Source organism: Magnolia sinica, chromosome 12, assembly GCF_029962835.1.
Source record: "Magnolia sinica isolate HGM2019 chromosome 12, MsV1, whole genome shotgun sequence".
Lineage (NCBI taxonomy): Eukaryota > Viridiplantae > Streptophyta > Magnoliopsida > Magnoliales > Magnoliaceae > Magnolia > Magnolia sinica.
Window position 1 is genome coordinate 77,432,220 of NC_080584.1, and position 7,979 is coordinate 77,440,198.

At 37.9% G+C, this 7,979-nt stretch overlaps 1 long non-coding RNA gene across 1 annotated transcript; it reads right to left on the bottom strand.

Moving 5' to 3' along the window:
* Nucleotides 1–2,192: 2,192 nt before the first annotated feature.
* On the bottom strand, nt 2,193–7,515 carry LOC131221801 (uncharacterized). Its single transcript, XR_009159597.1, has 6 exons — nt 6,307–7,515; nt 5,857–5,914; nt 3,859–3,991; nt 3,669–3,767; nt 3,470–3,582; nt 2,193–2,474 (listed from the first exon to the last, which is right to left on the bottom strand). It is a non-coding gene; the product is annotated as an uncharacterized LOC131221801 (long non-coding RNA).
* Nucleotides 7,516–7,979: the final 464 nt, after the last annotated feature.

The window sequence follows — 7,979 nt, forward strand, 5'->3', positions numbered from 1 at the left end:
TAGAACTAAACCAATAACTCTGATACCAATTGTTGCGCAGCACGCCAACAATACAGTGAGCCGAGATCCAATCTCTGGTCTCACCCATAAACGATAAATAGAAAAGAAATATAAATTAGAAAAAGAATCAAAGCATTCCAAACAAACCACAAGACAAGATATACGTGGAAAAACCCCAACAAAGGTAAAAAACCACGGATGCAACTTCCACTATGAAGAAAAACAAAGATTACAAGGCAATATACTAACCTCTCCCTTGGAAGTACAGAGAAAATCCTTTGCCAACACCTTAGAATTATTTCCCATACCCTAGAAAAGCCCTAGGGACATGTATTTTTAGTTTAGGCAACTTCTCTTTCGTACCTCTGTGAAAACCGACTCAAAAATCCGCAGTCCACATCAAATCCAGAAACGAATCTACGTAACCTCGACTGGTCGAGCAGGCTACTCGACCGATCGAGCGGACCCTCGACCGGTCGAGCATGGGCCACAACCGGTCGAACACCTCGGAACCCAAAACCTGATGCTCGCTGGACTTTGAGTCGAGCCAGTCATCGACTGGTCTAGTGGGCCACTCGATCGGTCGAGCAGGGCACTCGATTGGCCGAGCAGCCCCTAGATGTGGCTCCACATCTTAACACTCCACTCTACCACCACCAGTGGAAGTAGAAGCAGTAGCCATTTCACCAGCTAGAAGAGGAAGCTTCTTCAACATCCCATATCCCCTCACTTTTAGCTTCTTCAATGCCGACAAGTACGTTCCACGGCAAATGCTCTCCAACTTCGGTAGCTCTCATTGAAACACCATGTGCAGTCGTTGGAGTGAGCCTTCTGCTGCAATGTCCTCTTGAAACATAGCCTCGAGTTTACTACAGTATTTGATCTCGAGCATCTCTAGGCTTTGTAGGAAAACACTTGAGAAGAAGACAGTGACAAGTCTCAGGCAGTTGTCTAGATGTATGTGCTTGAGGCACGCAACGCTTCGGCTCCCATATGTGCCCTCGTAGACGCTCCTCAGTCTTGCAAGATTGGACATCCATATCTTCTCTAGGTGACTTAAACAGTCGGAATTTGCATTATCTCCCTCAAAGAACGTCTCCATCTGCTCACACCTCTCAATCTGACATTCTTTCATTTCCTTCATTTTATCGACATTGCCTAAATCTGATCATCTTTGGACAAAGGCATTGTCACACAGAGTGAGTAATTTTGCATGACTGAGAACCCCGTGGATACTGTTTGGGGACCTATGCACTCGTCGGATCTCCAAAAACCTATCGAAATGGCAGGACAGCATGAGTCCTGCATTTGGATCAATAAATTAATGTCTTTATACATGAATAGCTTTCTCTGGAGATGGATGGAATTACCTCTGCCATGTTTGTCTTCTTGGTAAGGAGATATGTAGATATGGAATCAAGAGAAGCATTTTGAATCCGATAGTTTTGAGGATGGGTTGAAAGATTGTAAGAGCTTGGAAGTACTTAGTCTTATGCGAGCCCCACCTCTTTCTCCTTGTTGTTCGACGTCATTTGATGAATTCCAGGTGCCGGACTAACTTAAGTTGAGCTCTTCGAGCATAGTACTGATATCATTCCAGTTGATTTTGCTAATTTCATTCATGTTTAGCATATCTAGGTGCCGTAGAACATGTGCATCAGAGATACCCTGAGGCAATGTTTTGAATTTGGTACCCGATAAATCAATTGCTTTAAGTCTTGAAAGCTGAGACAACAATATAGACTTTAAGCTTTAGCAACCTTTCAAGTCACACTACAAGAAAACTGGCCTTTATCGGCGGTCAAAACCGTCGGGAAAGCCTTTGCTTGCGGTCAGGTAATAGCCGGTAAAGGTGGCGTCGGTAAAGGCTTTACCGGCGGTCAAGACCTTTACTGACAATTGTGTTGGACGCCGCTAAATAGTTAGCTTTTTATGGCCTTACCAAAAACGCTATCAAAAGCTATGGATAAAAGTCGTAGCCGAATATAACTACGGTTATAGTCCGTAGTACAACCGTAGCTATAGATTTAAAAATATATGGCTACGAATTAAATTCGTAGCTATAGAACTCATTATTACCGATAATCCGTAGTTATAGAGCAATTCTTTTTTGTCAACAAGAAAAGAGAGAGAGAGAGAGAGAGAGAGAGAGAGAGAGAGAAGAAAAGAAATGGTGACACTCATGTGTTTTTTTTTTTTTTTTTACATTGCAAATGTTATCATCCTTGCTCAAGCCTTCTCTTTCACTGGAGATGTTATCAAATGATGCAATGTGGTCGCTTAGACAACCATGCTTGTACCTGAATCCTAAGAGCGGATCGAACTGGTGCACTTGAGGTTGAAATTCCTCTCATTGCCCTTGTGTAGAAAATGTCATAGTGGCCATGGAAGGATCGCCACGAGGCACGATGAATAAGGCTGGTCATGGGCCCGATGAGCATTGAATCCATTGAAGCCTAGCAAATCTGCCTGACCTACAGCCCACAAAATGAGAGAAGACCATAAATGATAGGACTAAGAAAGGGAAATGGAAATTAATTAATATATTGAAATGAATAATCATACAGCTCAATAGAGTTTAAAGAATTAAACATTCAACATATAAATCCATGTTTCTAAAGTTACTTAATCAAAACTATCACAATGGTCCTTTCCCATTCATGCAACTCATTACCTTATCTTTATTTCATTATACAGGTGAAATACCATGCCTCATAAATTGAGATTCATGGTATGAACATTTACGAATATCCCACAAAAAAAATTAAAATAAAATTGGACAGCAGTCACCAGTTGATCATACAAGTAAAATACCATGTCTCAAAATTCTGAAGTCAGAGTTTGAATATTTACAGATATCCCATCAAAATAAAAAGAAAGAAATTTTGAAAGGCAATTACTGGTCAACAACTTCTCTAGAATCAGGTGAACAATACTCAACAATATACATCAAGAAACTTAACAAATTACTCCCATCAGACTTGCACAATAATGTCATAATCATTATCATCTCATAATGGCAAAGAATCATGAAAAAGATGATACTGCTGGAGAGAGAGAATTACAGTAATGTCATCTTTCTCATATTTCTTTGCCATGTTCATCAACTCTCTTAAATTTGGCAGCTGTATCCAAAACCACAAGTGGTAGTGAAATGATCTCCCTCTAAATCTGGTCTGAAACACCACATGCCTATCTGGTGTTTTAGAGATGGTAACAGACATGAGAGGAAGAAATATAGTAAAGGATTTCCTTTTAACAGCAAGCAAGTGTGACCATCTGAACTATATAGTTACATCACTTTTTTCATAACTCGGAAATCAATTCTATATATGTATATACACAAAGTTAGTTTGCAGTGGTATTTTTTTAGAAGGCATTCTGGAACTCAGCTTGTCATTGTGAATATCACATTATACACTTCATTCTTCTGATTTAGAAATGTTAATAGAATAAGTGAGAGAAATACCATAGTGGATTTCTGGCTAAAGGCAATCCGGCCACCAAAGCTGCAAGAATTCCTATGTAAATGAAAAGCTGGTTGATTGATCCAAGTGCACCTCGAATCTCGGTGGGTGATATCTAAAGCCACCAAACATTTGATGGACATAAAAAATTTGAACACTAAAGATTACATATGAACCATTTTAACTTCCAAAGTCCACTACCTCAGATATGTAAAGTGGCACAATGGCAGATGAGTGCCTATCTCAATCCCAGCAAGTAAATGACCAATTATCATTGTTTGCACACTCTGGGCCGTAGCACTGTAAAAATTTGCTAAGCACATTGCACAAAATACCTTGCTACTACTAAATCCAATTTTACAAACTTACAGTCAAAGGGTATGTCACAGACTAGAGAAATGCTCCAACTGCAAGTGGGATTGCATCTAGTTGAAAAGTCCTTGTTCTACCGAATTTATTAGCTAATGCTCCCCCAGTGAATGAACCAATTGTGGCACCTGCAAGGGTTGTGCTAACAACCCATCCTGTCCAAAAATTTAAATGTTATGAGAAATTGTAATGTTGAACACGTAAAAGATAAACAATGGAGATCATATGAAACTCTATTACAAGGTGTGAACAAGTGTGGATTGAATGAAATTGTAAGGTCAGAAGGTTAAAATAGGTTAATTGTAGCATGCCATGACACTTAGTTTAATTGGACTGATATGAATAATAAATGCTGATTTGCATCATGATCAAAGAAACGCATCATTGCTGCACTTGCCTTGCATATGACACTTAGTTTAATTGGACCAATATAATAACCACAACAAAGGAAAATATTACTTGGTTGAGTGGAACAAAATTTAAACATTACTTAATAAAAAGCACTTTAAGTTAAGAGGTTTGTATACATTCTACCTGAAGGAATGGTGATAACTCAAGCATCTGATGTTGCTTTATGCAACAATGACAATAACAATTCTGTCATAGCAATGATTCCCGACAAGAATTTTACATCGATACATATTGACGTTACACAAAAGTAACAGATCTTGATTCCATTCTCTCCGGCTTCAGAAAAACTCTATTATTGTCAAGACAGTAAGGCACCATTAGGAGAGGGGCACAAATGGCAACTGCATCATCTTGATTCATAGTAGATGCACCCACTTTAAATTAGACCAGTGCCTTGTTTAGAAAGTGCAGAAACCCCACTCCCCATAATGGAGAAAGTCCATCAAACTGGCTCCAAGTGGCAAAGTGTATGCTCATTTTTAGATAAGGCCAACATTCCACCAATAACCAGTGTTGTTGTGTGCCTAAATGTGGTTTGATTTTTATTTTTATTTTCCCAAGGAATGAATTGGCCTCAACCTTATCAGAATCTGCTGCGACAATGACCAAAACTCGTACAGATTCAAAGATCTTTTACTAATTGGATTCCCTTGAGAGTTTTAGGATTTTTTTTCTTTTTCTTTTTCTTTTTCATGAGTGTGGTAACTGGAAAACTGAGTTGGACTTTTCATAAATGGAAAGTCCGAAAGACACGTTACAGTCTGTCAGCCAATGAGATCTAAGTCGATGCCACGGTCTAGGTCTAGCTTTATTCCAGTGGTTACGCTTTATCTAAAGAAATGTTTTCTTGCCCTTTGGCCATTATCATTGTTATTATTGTAATGACTGGGGAAAGTCAGGGGGTGAGAAAGTGAAAAAGAGAGAAAAATAAGAAGCGGATAAAATCTAAGGCGTTCATTGACACGGCTTAAATCTACTTCATTCATTTATAAGGATGTATATTTTTAAAATTTTAAAAATACCACTAATTTATATTAGAAATATCATTTAATATCTAGTCGAATCTCTCCTAAAATAAATTGCATGGGCAAAAATGTCATAGCTGTTTGCTTTATACATTGAAGAGATTAACTACTATTATAATTATTGTTACTGGAGTGTGCAGTGTAGTAGGGAAAAGGTGAGGCTACAGGAAAATGATTATGCTTTACAACAAGCATATGATGTGATCCTTTTTAAGGCCAAGTGGAGATATTTCAACCAAGAGCCAAAACCTAATTACAATCAAGAAATTATGGCAAAGGCTAGAAATGTAGCCACTACTTCAACTTCACCTAGACATCTGCTCCTTAATGACCTTGTTTAGTTTATGGTAGCAGCAGGCCTGAATCAAGTATCAGACCTTGTTTAGTTTAGTTTAGTTTTATTAATATTATCATTATCATTTTTGGAAGGTAGTTTCATGGCAAGTTGATTCAGATGATCAATTATCTCGCTAATCTGATCTTCTAACTAGCTGATTCATTTACATCAATTGTATGACTAAACTGAAAAATAATCAAATTCATCTAGCAATCATAAGAGGGAAAAAAAATCACATTAAACTCACTTGATCAATGAGGAGCTTCTAGTTTGATGAGCCTCAGCAATGGCCGGTGTTTACTTACCTGGAATGCACCAGACTGTCGGATTGGTTGAGATCAGAACTCATCACGGAAACAGGACGGGTTTTGGTTGGGACTGAAACTCCTCAGTGAATGGGTCAGTTCAGTAAAAACACAAGAATACCATTTTATTAAGAACATGCAAGTTCACCAGGCTAAAGAAAACATAGCTCTGTTCATGTTGCCTTTCAACCATCACATGATTAGAAGCGAACAAATCATCACAACGAAATGAAAAATTAATGAAAAAAAAAAACAAATCACATAATTACCAAAATATGAAAACCAAATTCACATCATTAAGCAAACAAAATTTTCTGTTTCAGTAGAAATTGCTTTTCGTTTATCTTAATCATCTGTCGGTCGGCCGAATTGAAATCACTGGAAGAGCTTACCAAAGAAGGATCTTTCATCATGTTCTGTTGCCCCATAGATGCTGAATCCTTGGATGCATCTAGTCCCTGCAACTGATAATCAGTTTCAGGTCGACGATAGATTTTTCTTAGTGGTACTATTTCCTACAATAAAAAAGAGAGGAAACAAGTATTGAATAACTGGCTCAAGACTACAAGGTTACCAAATGGAATTTTGGTTTAGCATATGTAGCAAAACAATCAGCTTTAACTGACTTGAACAACTGAATTGGTCCATAATTGTATATCTTCTCATATATAACTTTTTCAAATGAGAGAGAGGGGGAGGCAGGGAGGGAGAGGGCAGAATTTCAAAATGGAAGCATGGAACGAAAACAATAAAAATGATGATGATGATGAACAAGAGATGCACACCTCAACATGTGCAACTGTCTTTCTTTAATAGTAAGAATAATGTTATTAGTACCTAACAAAAGGGGATGGTGTGGGTCCACTACTCCCCAACCCAACTGCATCAAACTAGCCCAATCATCCATGATAGCTTCCCTTTTATAACTCACAAACAGCTTATGACCCAAATACCCATGAAATAGATATCCATGTATGCTAAGGCACATACTCGTGCATTCTCATGTATCTACTGAACATTGAAGCAAAGTAACAAAACCTATTACAGTAATTCCATAACTAAAAATATCTGTGGAAGTCATGCATATAGCATATTGCACTCTAGCAATGTTTGATATCACATTGAAAAGCAGATGTACTGATTGAGGAAAAAAAGAGAGAATTGAAACAAACCTCTATGCCAACCGGAAATGCAGCCTGCCATAAATCTTCCTGCAAAACAGAAACAGTCATTTTTAAACAACAAAAAGAAAAAAGAAAAAACAGCGAACGACGACTAGAGGACATGTAATGCTGGAATTAAATGTATGGAAGTGCCAATAACTTTTAGTAGCCTAGTCTGAGAAGTAGGGTTAGCATCCATATCCCTGGTTACTTGAATCTTAGCTCCTGACTGAAGTAGGAGAGTAAATATTAAAGAAAAAAAAAACAACAGAGAATGCTTCTAATAACTATGAAATTGCACGAAGCATGGCTTTAAGGTTACTGATATTGTGATTCAATTGAGCTAGGAATCTATCAAGATCATCTCCATCAAATAAATCAGTTGCTGTTAGTTTGTGCTTTTGAAAAATATCATGGAGTGAAGACACGTAAGATTCATCCCTTTGTAAACCAGGAGGAGCTGAAAGCTTTTCTGTATATGAGACAACCCAAAAGGGTTGAATATATAGAGATTACAGTCATCTATATAAGGAAAATAATAAAAGCAGAATCCTCTACCTATGGAAACGAAATATACAAGGTATACTAGCTATACAAGGTATGTGAGTCTGTCTAACATCCCCCCTCAAACTAATGCTAGTCATCGAGAAGTAATAGATTGCCAGCTAGAAATGAGTGACGTGCAGAAGTGAGGGACTTGGAGAGAATGTCAGTAATCAAATCATGGGATGCAACATGTGGAAGAGAAATGAGCCAAGACTGAAATTTCTCGCGGATAAAGTGACAGTCAACTTCAATATGCTTCGTCCGTTCCTGAAAAACCTGGTTAGAGGTAATCTTAATAGCACTTAGATTATTGACATGGAGTGGAATAGGATCATGCAAAAGAATACCCAAGTCGG